Genomic DNA, 20,680 nt, shown 5'->3' on the forward strand with positions numbered 1-20,680 from the left:
CAGTCTCAAAGCAACGTAGAGAAAAAGAAACAATGTGGCCACCACGAAACAGGCAACAAAGACAAGTAGAAGAAGTCGAGGACACGGAAAGGGACTAGAAACTTCGTTGAGGACTAAACTCCAGGGCACGGTTGTTGGAAAGCGGATTAACTTAATCCAAGATTAGCATAAACTTTTTTTCATGTTTTCAACTTTTTGATGAAAGTTTATTTTACTTTTTTTTTCAAGATTAACTTCTTCTAATGTAAAGTTTTTCCAAATACTAGCCTTGAACAGAATTTGGGAGTAAAGGAATAAACTCCTTGGTTAATTTTTAATCTGGGCTTAGCGTTAATTGGCTTTTGAACAACCGGGCCCAGGATACCAACACTCTGGAAGAGATGAAAGAAATGCGAATTAGCTGCCAAGAAACCGTGTCCTTAACTATTTGCGCAGTTAGTGGGCGGGCAAAACTCCTGCAAGTAAACCCACTGAAAAGACACTATCTCTGCAAGAACAGTTGGACAAAAGGCGAGGAAGAAGTTTAACAAGACAAAGACGAAGGAGAAGGAGAAGAGCGCAACAACCATAACCAAGCTCGTGGCTGTCCGAAGTACAGTTGCAAAAACAACACGCGTAAAAGACACAAAGCGGTCAAAGTAGCAAACAACAAGTACAAGAGGTCCTGGACGCTGACGGGAAAGATTTCTTTACCGCAAACTCAAGCCGAGAAGAAAAAGGCGATGTTCCTCAGTGCGAAGGGAACAGCAATATCAATGTCCAACCAAAACAAGAACTATCCTGAGACAAGTACTTCTAGTTTAGACAAAGAGAGCAATCTTCGCTTACAAACCAATGATGCCATGCAAGACAAAGAATAATGATAAGAAAGGACGCAAACAGCGGTGACAAACATTATTAACAAGCGCATTGTTTGTGAAATTATTTACTTCACGTTTCGTATGCTTCTACATACATCCTCAGACGTGGCCATTGACTACTAATTCAAACTCTTTAATGTAACATAACTAACTAATGATTTACAAATAATTAGTTAACCACTGGTTAACGGTCACTTCTGAGGATGTAGGTGGAAGCATGCGAAACGTCAAGTAAGTAATTGCAAACAATGCGCTTGTAATGTTTTTATCAAACGTGTTGATAAAGGTCAAATTACCACTGTGAACGATTTTCAATTTGACCTTTATCAAAACGTTTGATAAACCAAATTTTGATGTTTCACTCTTCCACCGACGCAGCACCACAGTTTCTTTAGAAACTAGAAATTTTCGCTTGTTATGTTTGTCACGCCGTTTGCGTCGTATTCTTGATACAGTACTTTTAGTTTAGGTAAATAAAGCAGTCAAGAATGTCGTGAATATTCACGACACCCCTTCCCCACCTCGCAACCTCGTTCCCAGGGCTTCTCCCTCATTTGGGGGTGGGGCTTTCCCTACCGCCCCGCCCCCACCTGAGGGAGAAGCCCTGGGAATGAGGTTGCCCCCCCTCAAAAAAAAATATTATAATTATTATAATTATTATAATTAAAATTATAGTTAGAATAAAATTATTATAATTATAGTCATAATTATCATAATTATTGTCTTAATAATTGTCATAATTATGATAATTATTGTCATAATTATGACAAAAAGATGAAGAACGTATTAAGTTAGTTTGGGGCGTAAAAATGACTAGTATGATGATACTTTTTAATCCACACCCATTCTTGTCTTCTTTTGCAGTTACAATGCGGTCTGATGTGCGTACAGTGGAGATACGAGTTGACCGGTTGGAGGGAGTGCTGCGGGAGGAGAGAATTTGCTGAACCTGCTAAAACCAGTGAAGCTCAGTTTATCATGGGAACCCACTCTCAATATGAAAAACTCTTTGCCAGCTTTTTGACTGGTCACAAGCAGAACTGGCAGAAGTGTCTTATTATTGTTGCGGTCAACGTTTCCATGATGGTGAGAATTTTCAAATGGTTTATACGTTGAGTTTCGGGTTTGACTTGCGTGTTTTTCTTGTAAAAAGAACAAGTTCAACTTTCCAAATAATTCATATTCTTGCGTTTGGAGTTGACCCGTGTTTTGAAGTTTTAGAGATTGCTGTCTGGGAACCTTACAAGTTAACTGGATTGCTGTGATTCATCAATATAATACAAATTCAGTTTCTTTTGGACCTATTCAACTGGGAACAACTCTAGTTATTTTAAAGATGTAAATCACATCCCCCTATTCGACCTCGTCCCTACCTCTTCCCATCCTCTTGTCATGCAAACCGGGCTTTAATTTCTTACCGATAAAGTTCCTTTTTTGCTTTTAGCAATCGAGAGTTCCAATTTACTTTTTGTACACACATTACAGGAAGAATATTAACATTTAACAAATACAAAAGATTACCGTTCTAAAAACGGGCACCATTCAAGTTTCTTTTCCAAAGGCTGCTCGAGTATTGGTGATTGCCGAGCTGTATTTTGCTATTTCAATTTTATCTTAAACTAAATTGTAATTTGCAAATTATAATATTTTGTTTTCAATGAATTCTCCCCAAAACGATTCACTATCGCACACACATTGGCCCAATCGGGACAGTAAGGGTTTGTTTTTTTAATCTTCATTTCATATAAAGAACGTTTTGAATGGGTCAGTCAAAGACGGATAACTTTATTTGCTTTGATACCGAAAGTGTATTGAAAGTGACTTTTGTTTCTGTTTTACCTGCAGTAGAAAGATACTGTTGCTGTTTTTCAATCAAGGTGCTGGAAATGATTTTGCAAGTAAGCTTTTAAATTTCAAATTAGGTGTTTTCCGTGGCACTACATTGATCTTCGATGGCTTTCAAACTTGCTAAACCGTTCACTTGGTACATCCCAAATAAGGCTGTAGCCATATTGCATGAAGTAACAGCCAAAACTGAATTTATTTAAGAATACTTTGAATGAAGTAAGGCTATTCTTTCCTTCAATGACATTTAATATAGCCAAGTGTTAGGAAGGATGTCATCTTTCAACTCAGTATTTATTTAGTTCCACACTGTTTAAAAGACATAGACTTTGTCTATTTTAATAAACTGGCTGTTACAAATAACTTTATTCAGAAACAGGGGGTTTTACTCTTTATTTCATGCCAGTGCTATAGTTGGTATAGTTATATCACGGTAGTACTTGGGTAAGTGATCATTTAGGCGCAAGGAAATTGAAATGGAAATGATAAGGAACTAAGTCTTTGCCATGCACTGGAAAGTAGGGATAGCGGGATAAACGTCCATGGACTGCCGTCATCAAAACTAATTTAAAGGGTTTCACCCTGTTCAGCCCTCCATCATGTTTCTTTTTTGTAATAAGGTTTACTCCTATTTGGGGTTCCTGTTATTCTGTACATACTGTTCGGATATGGACTCTTTGGGAGTTTGCAGTGCTCACAAGAAACAATGTGACCAACCATTAATTTCAATGTAGACTGAGTTCTATTTGTTAATATAGGCTTCTCCCCAGTCGAGAAAATCAGACAATAACAACAAAAAGAAGTTCTTAGCGTCATTCGCTATGAAAGCCGCTTCTAATTATCCCAGTTTCGTTCCCTTGCTTGCTGTTCGTTCCTCAGTTTAGTTTTCGTTTTGGATCGAGTACAGAAGAAGTTCAATGTTAAAGCCAGGTTCCCACTTGTGCGACCTGAACCAGTTATTTTTGACTGTAAACTTTTTACTGTGACAGTTTCGTATCTGAGAAGACGACATAGCAGACTAAAAACCCAGGAATTAAACACCTGTGACATTTTTGACAGGCAAAAAACATGTTGTATATCAATAGGTCATCACCATCAGTTGTGTTTCGCCTGTCCCCACCTATTGATTCAGTTTACCATCTTTCTCACGGGCGCATTAACACCTTAAACATCCAAATTACACCAGAAGCAAATTCGCTTGCTAGATTAATGCTAGTTAGCTCCCAAGAAACCGTCCTTAAGTCTTTGTGCAGTTGGTTGGCAGGGAAAACTGTAATAAAAGTTTCAACAAGTAAGCCCACTGAAAAGAGGAGACGATGTATAATAAGTGCAGTTGGTCAAAGAGCGTCAAGTATCTCGCTCAGGTTTGAAGAACTGAAAGATCGATCCAGTGACAACGCTGAGAAGAAGGTTGAGGAGTGAAGACATACAAGATGATGACGACTAAGAGGAAGAAGAACACGAAGAGCGAAACAATGATTAACTCATGATCTTGCAGTGGCGTTCAGAGAAGCAGTCTCAAAGCAACGTAGAGAAAAAGAAACAATGTGGCCACCACGAAACAGGCAACAAAGACAAGTAGAAGAAGTCGAGGACACGGAAAGGGACTAGAAACTTCGTTGAGGACTAAACTCCAGGGCACGGTTGTTGGAAAGCGGATTAACTTAATCCAAGATTAGCATAAACTTTTTTTCATGTTTTCAACTTTTTGATGAAAGTTTATTTTACTTTTTTTTTCAAGATTAACTTCTTCTAATGTAAAGTTTTTCCAAATACTAGCCTTGAACAGAATTTGGGAGTAAAGGAATAAACTCCTTGGTTAATTTTTAATCTGGGCTTAGCGTTAATTGGCTTTTGAACAACCGGGCCCAGGATACCAACACTCTGGAAGAGATGAAAGAAATGCGAATTAGCTGCCAAGAAACCGTGTCCTTAACTATTTGCGCAGTTAGTGGGCGGGCAAAACTCCTGCAAGTAAACCCACTGAAAAGACACTATCTCTGCAAGAACAGTTGGACAAAAGGCGAGGAAGAAGTTTAACAAGACAAAGACGAAGGAGAAGGAGAAGAGCGCAACAACCATAACCAAGCTCGTGGCTGTCCGAAGTACAGTTGCAAAAACAACACGCGTAAAAGACACAAAGCGGTCAAAGTAGCAAACAACAAGTACAAGAGGTCCTGGACGCTGACGGGAAAGATTTCTTTACCGCAAACTCAAGCCGAGAAGAAAAAGGCGATGTTCCTCAGTGCGAAGGGAACAGCAATATCAATGTCCAACCAAAACAAGAACTATCCTGAGACAAGTACTTCTAGTTTAGACAAAGAGAGCAATCTTCGCTTACAAACCAATGATGCCATGCAAGACAAAGAATAATGATAAGAAAGGACGCAAACAGCGGTGACAAACATTATTAACAAGCGCATTGTTTGTGAAATTATTTACTTCACGTTTCGTATGCTTCTACATACATCCTCAGACGTGGCCATTGACTACTAATTCAAACTCTTTAATGTAACATAACTAACTAATGATTTACAAATAATTAGTTAACCACTGGTTAACGGTCACTTCTGAGGATGTAGGTGGAAGCATGCGAAACGTCAAGTAAGTAATTGCAAACAATGCGCTTGTAATGTTTTTATCAAACGTGTTGATAAAGGTCAAATTACCACTGTGAACGATTTTCAATTTGACCTTTATCAAAACGTTTGATAAACCAAATTTTGATGTTTCACTCTTCCACCGACGCAGCACCACAGTTTCTTTAGAAACTAGAAATTTTCGCTTGTTATGTTTGTCACGCCGTTTGCGTCGTATTCTTGATACAGTACTTTTAGTTTAGGTAAATAAAGCAGTCAAGAATGTCGTGAATATTCACGACACCCCTTCCCCACCTCGCAACCTCGTTCCCAGGGCTTCTCCCTCATTTGGGGGTGGGGCTTTCCCTACCGCCCCGCCCCCACCTGAGGGAGAAGCCCTGGGAATGAGGTTGCCCCCCCTCAAAAAAAAATATTATAATTATTATAATTATTATAATTAAAATTATAGTTAGAATAAAATTATTATAATTATAGTCATAATTATCATAATTATTGTCTTAATAATTGTCATAATTATGATAATTATTGTCATAATTATGACAAAAAGATGAAGAACGTATTAAGTTAGTTTGGGGCGTAAAAATGACTAGTATGATGATACTTTTTAATCCACACCCATTCTTGTCTTCTTTTGCAGTTACAATGCGGTCTGATGTGCGTACAGTGGAGATACGAGTTGACCGGTTGGAGGGAGTGCTGCGGGAGGAGAGAATTTGCTGAACCTGCTAAAACCAGTGAAGCTCAGTTTATCATGGGAACCCACTCTCAATATGAAAAACTCTTTGCCAGCTTTTTGACTGGTCACAAGCAGAACTGGCAGAAGTGTCTTATTATTGTTGCGGTCAACGTTTCCATGATGGTGAGAATTTTCAAATGGTTTATACGTTGAGTTTCGGGTTTGACTTGCGTGTTTTTCTTGTAAAAAGAACAAGTTCAACTTTCCAAATAATTCATATTCTTGCGTTTGGAGTTGACCCGTGTTTTGAAGTTTTAGAGATTGCTGTCTGGGAACCTTACAAGTTAACTGGATTGCTGTGATTCATCAATATAATACAAATTCAGTTTCTTTTGGACCTATTCAACTGGGAACAACTCTAGTTATTTTAAAGATGTAAATCACATCCCCCTATTCGACCTCGTCCCTACCTCTTCCCATCCTCTTGTCATGCAAACCGGGCTTTAATTTCTTACCGATAAAGTTCCTTTTTTGCTTTTAGCAATCGAGAGTTCCAATTTACTTTTTGTACACACATTACAGGAAGAATATTAACATTTAACAAATACAAAAGATTACCGTTCTAAAAACGGGCACCATTCAAGTTTCTTTTCCAAAGGCTGCTCGAGTATTGGTGATTGCCGAGCTGTATTTTGCTATTTCAATTTTATCTTAAACTAAATTGTAATTTGCAAATTATAATATTTTGTTTTCAATGAATTCTCCCCAAAACGATTCACTATCGCACACACATTGGCCCAATCGGGACAGTAAGGGTTTGTTTTTTTAATCTTCATTTCATATAAAGAACGTTTTGAATGGGTCAGTCAAAGACGGATAACTTTATTTGCTTTGATACCGAAAGTGTATTGAAAGTGACTTTTGTTTCTGTTTTACCTGCAGTAGAAAGATACTGTTGCTGTTTTTCAATCAAGGTGCTGGAAATGATTTTGCAAGTAAGCTTTTAAATTTCAAATTAGGTGTTTTCCGTGGCACTACATTGATCTTCGATGGCTTTCAAACTTGCTAAACCGTTCACTTGGTACATCCCAAATAAGGCTGTAGCCATATTGCATGAAGTAACAGCCAAAACTGAATTTATTTAAGAATACTTTGAATGAAGTAAGGCTATTCTTTCCTTCAATGACATTTAATATAGCCAAGTGTTAGGAAGGATGTCATCTTTCAACTCAGTATTTATTTAGTTCCACACTGTTTAAAAGACATAGACTTTGTCTATTTTAATAAACTGGCTGTTACAAATAACTTTATTCAGAAACAGGGGGTTTTACTCTTTATTTCATGCCAGTGCTATAGTTGGTATAGTTATATCACGGTAGTACTTGGGTAAGTGATCATTTAGGCGCAAGGAAATTGAAATGGAAATGATAAGGAACTAAGTCTTTGCCATGCACTGGAAAGTAGGGATAGCGGGATAAACGTCCATGGACTGCCGTCATCAAAACTAATTTAAAGGGTTTCACCCTGTTCAGCCCTCCATCATGTTTCTTTTTTGTAATAAGGTTTACTCCTATTTGGGGTTCCTGTTATTCTGTACATACTGTTCGGATATGGACTCTTTGGGAGTTTGCAGTGCTCACAAGAAACAATGTGACCAACCATTAATTTCAATGTAGACTGAGTTCTATTTGTTAATATAGGCTTCTCCCCAGTCGAGAAAATCAGACAATAACAACAAAAAGAAGTTCTTAGCGTCATTCGCTATGAAAGCCGCTTCTAATTATCCCAGTTTCGTTCCCTTGCTTGCTGTTCGTTCCTCAGTTTAGTTTTCGTTTTGGATCGAGTACAGAAGAAGTTCAATGTTAAAGCCAGGTTCCCACTTGTGCGACCTGAACCAGTTATTTTTGACTGTAAACTTTTTACTGTGACAGTTTCGTATCTGAGAAGACGACATAGCAGACTAAAAACCCAGGAATTAAACACCTGTGACATTTTTGACAGGCAAAAAACATGTTGTATATCAATAGGTCATCACCATCAGTTGTGTTTCGCCTGTCCCCACCTATTGATTCAGTTTACCATCTTTCTCACGGGCGCATTAACACCTTAAACATCCAAATTACACCAGAAGCAAATTCGCTTGCTAGATTAATGCTAGTTAGCTCCCAAGAAACCGTCCTTAAGTCTTTGTGCAGTTGGTTGGCAGGGAAAACTGTAATAAAAGTTTCAACAAGTAAGCCCACTGAAAAGAGGAGACGATGTATAATAAGTGCAGTTGGTCAAAGAGCGTCAAGTATCTCGCTCAGGTTTGAAGAACTGAAAGATCGATCCAGTGACAACGCTGAGAAGAAGGTTGAGGAGTGAAGACATACAAGATGATGACGACTAAGAGGAAGAAGAACACGAAGAGCGAAACAATGATTAACTCATGATCTTGCAGTGGCGTTCAGAGAAGCAGTCTCAAAGCAACGTAGAGAAAAAGAAACAATGTGGCCACCACGAAACAGGCAACAAAGACAAGTAGAAGAAGTCGAGGACACGGAAAGGGACTAGAAACTTCGTTGAGGACTAAACTCCAGGGCACGGTTGTTGGAAAGCGGATTAACTTAATCCAAGATTAGCATAAACTTTTTTTCATGTTTTCAACTTTTTGATGAAAGTTTATTTTACTTTTTTTTTCAAGATTAACTTCTTCTAATGTAAAGTTTTTCCAAATACTAGCCTTGAACAGAATTTGGGAGTAAAGGAATAAACTCCTTGGTTAATTTTTAATCTGGGCTTAGCGTTAATTGGCTTTTGAACAACCGGGCCCAGGATACCAACACTCTGGAAGAGATGAAAGAAATGCGAATTAGCTGCCAAGAAACCGTGTCCTTAACTATTTGCGCAGTTAGTGGGCGGGCAAAACTCCTGCAAGTAAACCCACTGAAAAGACACTATCTCTGCAAGAACAGTTGGACAAAAGGCGAGGAAGAAGTTTAACAAGACAAAGACGAAGGAGAAGGAGAAGAGCGCAACAACCATAACCAAGCTCGTGGCTGTCCGAAGTACAGTTGCAAAAACAACACGCGTAAAAGACACAAAGCGGTCAAAGTAGCAAACAACAAGTACAAGAGGTCCTGGACGCTGACGGGAAAGATTTCTTTACCGCAAACTCAAGCCGAGAAGAAAAAGGCGATGTTCCTCAGTGCGAAGGGAACAGCAATATCAATGTCCAACCAAAACAAGAACTATCCTGAGACAAGTACTTCTAGTTTAGACAAAGAGAGCAATCTTCGCTTACAAACCAATGATGCCATGCAAGACAAAGAATAATGATAAGAAAGGACGCAAACAGCGGTGACAAACATTATTAACAAGCGCATTGTTTGTGAAATTATTTACTTCACGTTTCGTATGCTTCTACATACATCCTCAGACGTGGCCATTGACTACTAATTCAAACTCTTTAATGTAACATAACTAACTAATGATTTACAAATAATTAGTTAACCACTGGTTAACGGTCACTTCTGAGGATGTAGGTGGAAGCATGCGAAACGTCAAGTAAGTAATTGCAAACAATGCGCTTGTAATGTTTTTATCAAACGTGTTGATAAAGGTCAAATTACCACTGTGAACGATTTTCAATTTGACCTTTATCAAAACGTTTGATAAACCAAATTTTGATGTTTCACTCTTCCACCGACGCAGCACCACAGTTTCTTTAGAAACTAGAAATTTTCGCTTGTTATGTTTGTCACGCCGTTTGCGTCGTATTCTTGATACAGTACTTTTAGTTTAGGTAAATAAAGCAGTCAAGAATGTCGTGAATATTCACGACACCCCTTCCCCACCTCGCAACCTCGTTCCCAGGGCTTCTCCCTCATTTGGGGGTGGGGCTTTCCCTACCGCCCCGCCCCCACCTGAGGGAGAAGCCCTGGGAATGAGGTTGCCCCCCCTCAAAAAAAATATTATAATTATTATAATTATTATAATTAAAATTATAGTTAGAATAAAATTATTATAATTATAGTCATAATTATCATAATTATTGTCTTAATAATTGTCATAATTATGATAATTATTGTCATAATTATGACAAAAAGATGAAGAACGTATTAAGTTAGTTTGGGGCGTAAAAATGACTAGTATGATGATACTTTTTAATCCACACCCATTCTTGTCTTCTTTTGCAGTTACAATGCGGTCTGATGTGCGTACAGTGGAGATACGAGTTGACCGGTTGGAGGGAGTGCTGCGGGAGGAGAGAATTTGCTGAACCTGCTAAAACCAGTGAAGCTCAGTTTATCATGGGAACCCACTCTCAATATGAAAAACTCTTTGCCAGCTTTTTGACTGGTCACAAGCAGAACTGGCAGAAGTGTCTTATTATTGTTGCGGTCAACGTTTCCATGATGGTGAGAATTTTCAAATGGTTTATACGTTGAGTTTCGGGTTTGACTTGCGTGTTTTTCTTGTAAAAAGAACAAGTTCAACTTTCCAAATAATTCATATTCTTGCGTTTGGAGTTGACCCGTGTTTTGAAGTTTTAGAGATTGCTGTCTGGGAACCTTACAAGTTAACTGGATTGCTGTGATTCATCAATATAATACAAATTCAGTTTCTTTTGGACCTATTCAACTGGGAACAACTCTAGTTATTTTAAAGATGTAAATCACATCCCCCTATTCGACCTCGTCCCTACCTCTTCCCATCCTCTTGTCATGCAAACCGGGCTTTAATTTCTTACCGATAAAGTTCCTTTTTTGCTTTTAGCAATCGAGAGTTCCAATTTACTTTTTGTACACACATTACAGGAAGAATATTAACATTTAACAAATACAAAAGATTACCGTTCTAAAAACGGGCACCATTCAAGTTTCTTTTCCAAAGGCTGCTCGAGTATTGGTGATTGCCGAGCTGTATTTTGCTATTTCAATTTTATCTTAAACTAAATTGTAATTTGCAAATTATAATATTTTGTTTTCAATGAATTCTCCCCAAAACGATTCACTATCGCACACACATTGGCCCAATCGGGACAGTAAGGGTTTGTTTTTTTAATCTTCATTTCATATAAAGAACGTTTTGAATGGGTCAGTCAAAGACGGATAACTTTATTTGCTTTGATACCGAAAGTGTATTGAAAGTGACTTTTGTTTCTGTTTTACCTGCAGTAGAAAGATACTGTTGCTGTTTTTCAATCAAGGTGCTGGAAATGATTTTGCAAGTAAGCTTTTAAATTTCAAATTAGGTGTTTTCCGTGGCACTACATTGATCTTCGATGGCTTTCAAACTTGCTAAACCGTTCACTTGGTACATCCCAAATAAGGCTGTAGCCATATTGCATGAAGTAACAGCCAAAACTGAATTTATTTAAGAATACTTTGAATGAAGTAAGGCTATTCTTTCCTTCAATGACATTTAATATAGCCAAGTGTTAGGAAGGATGTCATCTTTCAACTCAGTATTTATTTAGTTCCACACTGTTTAAAAGACATAGACTTTGTCTATTTTAATAAACTGGCTGTTACAAATAACTTTATTCAGAAACAGGGGGTTTTACTCTTTATTTCATGCCAGTGCTATAGTTGGTATAGTTATATCACGGTAGTACTTGGGTAAGTGATCATTTAGGCGCAAGGAAATTGAAATGGAAATGATAAGGAACTAAGTCTTTGCCATGCACTGGAAAGTAGGGATAGCGGGATAAACGTCCATGGACTGCCGTCATCAAAACTAATTTAAAGGGTTTCACCCTGTTCAGCCCTCCATCATGTTTCTTTTTTGTAATAAGGTTTACTCCTATTTGGGGTTCCTGTTATTCTGTACATACTGTTCGGATATGGACTCTTTGGGAGTTTGCAGTGCTCACAAGAAACAATGTGACCAACCATTAATTTCAATGTAGACTGAGTTCTATTTGTTAATATAGGCTTCTCCCCAGTCGAGAAAATCAGACAATAACAACAAAAAGAAGTTCTTAGCGTCATTCGCTATGAAAGCCGCTTCTAATTATCCCAGTTTCGTTCCCTTGCTTGCTGTTCGTTCCTCAGTTTAGTTTTCGTTTTGGATCGAGTACAGAAGAAGTTCAATGTTAAAGCCAGGTTCCCACTTGTGCGACCTGAACCAGTTATTTTTGACTGTAAACTTTTTACTGTGACAGTTTCGTATCTGAGAAGACGACATAGCAGACTAAAAACCCAGGAATTAAACACCTGTGACATTTTTGACAGGCAAAAAACATGTTGTATATCAATAGGTCATCACCATCAGTTGTGTTTCGCCTGTCCCCACCTATTGATTCAGTTTACCATCTTTCTCACGGGCGCATTAACACCTTAAACATCCAAATTACACCAGAAGCAAATTCGCTTGCTAGATTAATGCTAGTTAGCTCCCAAGAAACCGTCCTTAAGTCTTTGTGCAGTTGGTTGGCAGGGAAAACTGTAATAAAAGTTTCAACAAGTAAGCCCACTGAAAAGAGGAGACGATGTATAATAAGTGCAGTTGGTCAAAGAGCGTCAAGTATCTCGCTCAGGTTTGAAGAACTGAAAGATCGATCCAGTGACAACGCTGAGAAGAAGGTTGAGGAGTGAAGACATACAAGATGATGACGACTAAGAGGAAGAAGAACACGAAGAGCGAAACAATGATTAACTCATGATCTTGCAGTGGCGTTCAGAGAAGCAGTCTCAAAGCAACGTAGAGAAAAAGAAACAATGTGGCCACCACGAAACAGGCAACAAAGACAAGTAGAAGAAGTCGAGGACACGGAAAGGGACTAGAAACTTCGTTGAGGACTAAACTCCAGGGCACGGTTGTTGGAAAGCGGATTAACTTAATCCAAGATTAGCATAAACTTTTTTTCATGTTTTCAACTTTTTGATGAAAGTTTATTTTACTTTTTTTTTCAAGATTAACTTCTTCTAATGTAAAGTTTTTCCAAATACTAGCCTTGAACAGAATTTGGGAGTAAAGGAATAAACTCCTTGGTTAATTTTTAATCTGGGCTTAGCGTTAATTGGCTTTTGAACAACCGGGCCCAGGATACCAACACTCTGGAAGAGATGAAAGAAATGCGAATTAGCTGCCAAGAAACCGTGTCCTTAACTATTTGCGCAGTTAGTGGGCGGGCAAAACTCCTGCAAGTAAACCCACTGAAAAGACACTATCTCTGCAAGAACAGTTGGACAAAAGGCGAGGAAGAAGTTTAACAAGACAAAGACGAAGGAGAAGGAGAAGAGCGCAACAACCATAACCAAGCTCGTGGCTGTCCGAAGTACAGTTGCAAAAACAACACGCGTAAAAGACACAAAGCGGTCAAAGTAGCAAACAACAAGTACAAGAGGTCCTGGACGCTGACGGGAAAGATTTCTTTACCGCAAACTCAAGCCGAGAAGAAAAAGGCGATGTTCCTCAGTGCGAAGGGAACAGCAATATCAATGTCCAACCAAAACAAGAACTATCCTGAGACAAGTACTTCTAGTTTAGACAAAGAGAGCAATCTTCGCTTACAAACCAATGATGCCATGCAAGACAAAGAATAATGATAAGAAAGGACGCAAACAGCGGTGACAAACATTATTAACAAGCGCATTGTTTGTGAAATTATTTACTTCACGTTTCGTATGCTTCTACATACATCCTCAGACGTGGCCATTGACTACTAATTCAAACTCTTTAATGTAACATAACTAACTAATGATTTACAAATAATTAGTTAACCACTGGTTAACGGTCACTTCTGAGGATGTAGGTGGAAGCATGCGAAACGTCAAGTAAGTAATTGCAAACAATGCGCTTGTAATGTTTTTATCAAACGTGTTGATAAAGGTCAAATTACCACTGTGAACGATTTTCAATTTGACCTTTATCAAAACGTTTGATAAACCAAATTTTGATGTTTCACTCTTCCACCGACGCAGCACCACAGTTTCTTTAGAAACTAGAAATTTTCGCTTGTTATGTTTGTCACGCCGTTTGCGTCGTATTCTTGATACAGTACTTTTAGTTTAGGTAAATAAAGCAGTCAAGAATGTCGTGAATATTCACGACACCCCTTCCCCACCTCGCAACCTCGTTCCCAGGGCTTCTCCCTCATTTGGGGGTGGGGCTTTCCCTACCGCCCCGCCCCCACCTGAGGGAGAAGCCCTGGGAATGAGGTTGCCCCCCCTCAAAAAAAAATATTATAATTATTATAATTATTATAATTAAAATTATAGTTAGAATAAAATTATTATAATTATAGTCATAATTATCATAATTATTGTCTTAATAATTGTCATAATTATGATAATTATTGTCATAATTATGACAAAAAGATGAAGAACGTATTAAGTTAGTTTGGGGCGTAAAAATGACTAGTATGATGATACTTTTTAATCCACACCCATTCTTGTCTTCTTTTGCAGTTACAATGCGGTCTGATGTGCGTACAGTGGAGATACGAGTTGACCGGTTGGAGGGAGTGCTGCGGGAGGAGAGAATTTGCTGAACCTGCTAAAACCAGTGAAGCTCAGTTTATCATGGGAACCCACTCTCAATATGAAAAACTCTTTGCCAGCTTTTTGACTGGTCACAAGCAGAACTGGCAGAAGTGTCTTATTATTGTTGCGGTCAACGTTTCCATGATGGTGAGAATTTTCAAATGGTTTATACGTTGAGTTTCGGGTTTGACTTGCGTGTTTTTCTTGTAAAAAGAACAAGTTCAACTTTCCAAATAATTCATATTCTTGCGTTTGGAGTTGACCCGTGTTTTGAAGTTTTAGAGATTGCTGTCTGGGAACCTTACAAGTTAACTGGATTGCTGTGATTCATCAATATAATACAAATTCAGTTTCTTTTGGACCTATTCAACTGGGAACAACTCTAGTTATTTTAAAGATGTAAATCACATCCCCCTATTCGACCTCGTCCCTACCTCTTCCCATCCTCTTGTCATGCAAACCGGGCTTTAATTTCTTACCGATAAAGTTCCTTTTTTGCTTTTAGCAATCGAGAGTTCCAATTTACTTTTTGTACACACATTACAGGAAGAATATTAACATTTAACAAATACAAAAGATTACCGTTCTAAAAACGGGCACCATTCAAGTTTCTTTTCCAAAGGCTGCTCGAGTATTGGTGATTGCCGAGCTGTATTTTGCTATTTCAATTTTATCTTAAACTAAATTGTAATTTGCAAATTATAATATTTTGTTTTCAATGAATTCTCCCCAAAACGATTCACTATCGCACACACATTGGCCCAATCGGGACAGTAAGGGTTTGTTTTTTTAATCTTCATTTCATATAAAGAACGTTTTGAATGGGTCAGTCAAAGACGGATAACTTTATTTGCTTTGATACCGAAAGTGTATTGAAAGTGACTTTTGTTTCTGTTTTACCTGCAGTAGAAAGATACTGTTGCTGTTTTTCAATCAAGGTGCTGGAAATGATTTTGCAAGTAAGCTTTTAAATTTCAAATTAGGTGTTTTCCGTGGCACTACATTGATCTTCGATGGCTTTCAAACTTGCTAAACCGTTCACTTGGTACATCCCAAATAAGGCTGTAGCCATATTGCATGAAGTAACAGCCAAAACTGAATTTATTTAAGAATACTTTGAATGAAGTAAGGCTATTCTTTCCTTCAATGACATTTAATATAGCCAAGTGTTAGGAAGGATGTCATCTTTCAACTCAGTATTTATTTAGTTCCACACTGTTTAAAAGACATAGACTTTGTCTATTTTAATAAACTGGCTGTTACAAATAACTTTATTCAGAAACAGGGGGTTTTACTCTTTATTTCATGCCAGTGCTATAGTTGGTATAGTTATATCACGGTAGTACTTGGGTAAGTGATCATTTAGGCGCAAGGAAATTGAAATGGAAATGATAAGGAACTAAGTCTTTGCCATGCACTGGAAAGTAGGGATAGCGGGATAAACGTCCATGGACTGCCGTCATCAAAACTAATTTAAAGGGTTTCACCCTGTTCAGCCCTCCATCATGTTTCTTTTTTGTAATAAGGTTTACTCCTATTTGGGGTTCCTGTTATTCTGTACATACTGTTCGGATATGGACTCTTTGGGAGTTTGCAGTGCTCACAAGAAACAATGTGACCAACCATTAATTTCAATGTAGACTGAGTTCTATTTGTTAATATAGGCTTCTCCCCAGTCGAGAAAATCAGACAATAACAACAAAAAGAAGTTCTTAGCGTCATTCGCTATGAAAGCCGCTTCTAATTATCCCAGTTTCGTTCCCTTGCTTGCTGTTCGTTCCTCAGTTTAGTTTTCGTTTTGGATCGAGTACAGAAGAAGTTCAATGTTAAAGCCAGGTTCCCACTTGTGCGACCTGAACCAGTTATTTTTGACTGTAAACTTTTTACTGTGACAGTTTCGTATCTGAGAAGACGACATAGCAGACTAAAAACCCAGGAATTAAACACCTGTGACATTTTTGACAGGCAAAAAACATGTTGTATATCAATAGGTCATCACCATCAGTTGTGTTTCGCCTGTCCCCACCTATTGATTCAGTTTACCATCTTTCTCACGGGCGCATTAACACCTTAAACATCCAAATTACACCAGAAGCAAATTCGCTTGCTAGATTAATGCTAGTTAGCTCCCAAGAAACCGTCCTTAAGTCTTTGTGCAGTTGGTTGGCAGGGAAAACTGTAATAAAAGTTTCAACAAGTAAGCCCACTGAAAAGAGGAGACGATGTATAATAAGTGCAGTTGGTCAAAGAGCGTCAAGTATCTCGCTCAGGTTTGAAGAACTGAAAGATCGATCCAGTGACAACGCTGAGAAGAAGGTTGAGGAGTGAAGACATACAAGATGATGACGACTAAGAGGAAGAAGAACACGAAGAGCGAAACAATGATTAACTCATGATCTTGCAGTGGCGTTCAGAGAAGCAGTCTCAAAGCAACGTAGAGAAAAAGAAACAATGTGGCCACCACGAAACAGGCAACAAAGACAAGTAGAAGAAGTCGAGGACACGGAAAGGGACTAGAAACTTCGTTGAGGACTAAACTCCAGGGCACGGTTGTTGGAAAGCGGATTAACTTAATCCAAGATTAGCATAAACTTTTTTTCATGTTTTCAACTTTTTGATGAAAGTTTATTTTACTTTTTTTTTCAAGATTAACTTCTTCTAATGTAAAGTTTTTCCAAATACTAGCCTTGAACAGAATTTGGGAGTAAAGGAATAAACTCCTTGGTTAATTTTTAATCTGGGCTTAGCGTTAATTGGCTTTTGAACAACCGGGCCCAGGATACCAACACTCTGGAAGAGATGAAAGAAATGCGAATTAGCTGCCAAGAAACCGTGTCCTTAACTATTTGCGCAGTTAGTGGGCGGGCAAAACTCCTGCAAGTAAACCCACTGAAAAGACACTATCTCTGCAAGAACAGTTGGACAAAAGGCGAGGAAGAAGTTTAACAAGACAAAGACGAAGGAGAAGGAGAAGAGCGCAACAACCATAACCAAGCTCGTGGCTGTCCGAAGTACAGTTGCAAAAACAACACGCGTAAAAGACACAAAGCGGTCAAAGTAGCAAACAACAAGTACAAGAGGTCCTGGACGCTGACGGGAAAGATTTCTTTACCGCAAACTCAAGCCGAGAAGAAAAAGGCGATGTTCCTCAGTGCGAAGGGAACAGCAATATCAATGTCCAACCAAAACAAGAACTATCCTGAGACAAGTACTTCTAGTTTAGACAAAGAGAGCAATCTTCGCTTACAAACCAATGATGCCATGCAAGACAAAGAATAATGATAAGAAAGGACGCAAACAGCGGTGACAAACATTATTAACAAGCGCATTGTTTGTGAAATTATTTACTTCACGTTTCGTATGCTTCTACATACATCCTCAGACGTGGCCATTGACTACTAATTCAAACTCTTTAATGTAACATAACTAACTAATGATTTACAAATAATTAGTTAACCACTGGTTAACGGTCACTTCTGAGGATGTAGGTGGAAGCATGCGAAACGTCAAGTAAGTAATTGCAAACAATGCGCTTGTAATGTTTTTATCAAACGTGTTGATAAAGGTCAAATTACCACTGTGAACGATTTTCAATTTGACCTTTATCAAAACGTTTGATAAACCAAATTTTGATGTTTCACTCTTCCACCGACGCAGCACCACAGTTTCTTTAGAAACTAGAAATTTTCGCTTGTTATGTTTGTCACGCCGTTTGCGTCGTATTCTTGATACAGTACTTTTAGTTTAGGTAAATAAAGCAGTCAAGAATGTCGTGAATATTCACGACACCCCTTCCCCACCTCGCAACCTCGTTCCCAGGGCTTCTCCCTCATTTGGGGGTGGGGCTTTCCCTACCGCCCCGCCCCCACCTGAGGGAGAAGCCCTGGGAATGAGGTTGCCCCCCCGCAAAAAAAATATTATAATTATTATAATTATTATAATTAAAATTATAGTTAGAATAAAATTATTATAATTATAGTCATAATTATCATAATTATTGTCTTAATAATTGTCATAATTATGATAATTATTGTCATAATTATGACAAAAAGATGAAGAACGTATTAAGTTAGTTTGGGGCGTAAAAATGACTAGTATGATGATACTTTTTAATCCACACCCATTCTTGTCTTCTTTTGCAGTTACAATGCGGTCTGATGTGCGTACAGTGGAGATACGAGTTGACCGGTTGGAGGGAGTGCTGCGGGAGGAGAGAATTTGCTGAACCTGCTAAAACCAGTGAAGCTCAGTTTATCATGGGAACCCACTCTCAATATGAAAAACTCTTTGCCAGCTTTTTGACTGGTCACAAGCAGAACTGGCAGAAGTGTCTTATTATTGTTGCGGTCAACGTTTCCATGATGGTGAGAATTTTCAAATGGTTTATACGTTGAGTTTCGGGTTTGACTTGCGTGTTTTTCTTGTAAAAAGAACAAGTTCAACTTTCCAAATAATTCATATTCTTGCGTTTGGAGTTGACCCGTGTTTTGAAGTTTTAGAGATTGCTGTCTGGGAACCTTACAAGTTAACTGGATTGCTGTGATTCATCAATATAATACAAATTCAGTTTCTTTTGGACCTATTCAACTGGGAACAACTCTAGTTATTTTAAAGATGTAAATCACATCCCCCTATTCGACCTCGTCCCTACCTCTTCCCATCCTCTTGTCATGCAAACCGGGCTTTAATTTCTTACCGATAAAGTTCCTTTTTTGCTTTTAGCAATCGAGAGTTCCAATTTACTTTTTGTACACACATTACAGGAAGAATATTAACATTTAACAAATACAAAAGATTACCGTTCTAAAAACGGGCACCATTCAAGTTTCTTTTCCAAAGGCTGTTCGAGTATTGGTGATTGCCGAGCTGTATTTTGCTATTTCAATTTTATCTTAAACTAAATTGTAATTTGCAAATTATAATATTTTGTTTTCAATGAATTCTCCCCAAAACGATTCACTATCGCACACACATTGGCCCAATCGGGACAGTAAGGGTTTGTTTTTTTAATCTTCATTTCATATAAAGAACGTTTTGAATGGGTCAGTCAAAGACGGATAACTTTATTTGCTTTGATACCGAAAGTGTATTGAAAGTGACTTTTGTTTCTGTTTTACCTGCAGTAGAAAGATACTGTTGCTGTTTTTCAATCAAGGTGCTGGAAATGATTTTGCAAGTAAGCTTTTAAATTTCAAATTAGATGTTTTCCGTGGCACTACATTGATCTTCGATGGCTTTCAAACTTGCTAAACCGTTCACTTGGTACATCCCAAATAAGGCTGTAGCCATATTGCATGAAGTAACAGCCAAAACTGAATTTATTTAAGAATACTTTGAATGAAGTAAGGCTATTCTTTCCTTCAATGACATTTAATATAGCCAAGTGTTAGGAAGGATGTCATCTTTCAACTCAGTATTTATTTAGTTCCACACTGTTTAAAAGACGTAGACTTTGTCTATTTTAATAAACTGGCTGTTACAAATAACTTTATTCAGAAACAGGGGGTTTTACTCTTTATTTCTTGCCAGTGCTATAGTTGGTATAGTTATATCACGGTAGTACTTGGGTAAGTGATCATTTAGGCGCAAGGAAATTGAAATGGAAATGATAAGGAACTAAGTCTTTGCCATGCACTGGAAAGTAGGGATAGCGGGATAAACGTCCATGGACTGCCGTCATCAAAACTAATTTAAAGGGTTTCACCCTGTTCAGCCCTCCATCATGTTTCTTTTTTGTAATAAGGTTTACTCCTATTTGGGGTTCCTGTTATTCTGTACATACTGTTCGGATATGGACTCTTTGGGAGTTTGCAGTGCTCACAAGAAACAATGTGACCAACCATTAATTTCAATGTAGACTGAGTTCTATTTGTTAATATAGGCTTCTCCCCAGTCGAGAAAATCAGACAATAACAACAAAAAGAAGTTCTTAGCGTCATTCGCTATGAAAGCCGCTTCTAATTATCCCAGTTTCGTTCCCTTGCTTGCTGTTCGTTCCTCAGTTTATATATACCACTTATGCTTGGCTAAGCTTCAAAGTTATTTAGACAAGTGTTATTTGTTATTTAAGAATATTAAATTTTCTGCATATTTCTGACATCTTAAAGTGCTGGGAGGGCACTAGTTTTGTTGGAATGACTTTGGGGGGAAAGGATTATCCACAAAATCGGATGTGATTTTGTTAAAAAATTATTGGAAGTTCCCTGTGATCAATGTCTATAATCTCTG

General features: G+C 38.1%; 1 long non-coding RNA gene across 6 annotated transcripts in view; it reads left to right on the forward strand.

The window, feature by feature from the left end:
• LOC138031215 (uncharacterized) overlaps positions 1–20,680 on the forward strand; it is a 64,714-nt gene that overhangs the window by 25,091 nt on the left and 18,943 nt on the right. For 5 of the 6 annotated variants that reach the window (XR_011128208.1, XR_011128213.1, XR_011128211.1 and 2 more), the window contains 10 exons: positions 1,725–1,946; positions 2,706–2,758; positions 5,943–6,164; positions 6,924–6,976; positions 10,160–10,381; positions 11,141–11,193; positions 14,378–14,599; positions 15,359–15,411; positions 18,595–18,816; positions 19,576–19,628. This is a non-coding gene — a long non-coding RNA (uncharacterized lncRNA). The remainder of the gene's footprint in view (positions 1–1,724; positions 1,947–2,705; positions 2,759–5,942; positions 6,165–6,923; positions 6,977–10,159; positions 10,382–11,140; positions 11,194–14,377; positions 14,600–15,358; positions 15,412–18,594; positions 18,817–19,575; positions 19,629–20,680) is intronic. The other variant, XR_011128212.1, reaches the window with a different exon arrangement.

This window comes from Montipora capricornis, chromosome 14 (genome assembly GCF_036669925.1).
Source record: "Montipora capricornis isolate CH-2021 chromosome 14, ASM3666992v2, whole genome shotgun sequence".
Lineage (NCBI taxonomy): Eukaryota > Metazoa > Cnidaria > Anthozoa > Scleractinia > Acroporidae > Montipora > Montipora capricornis.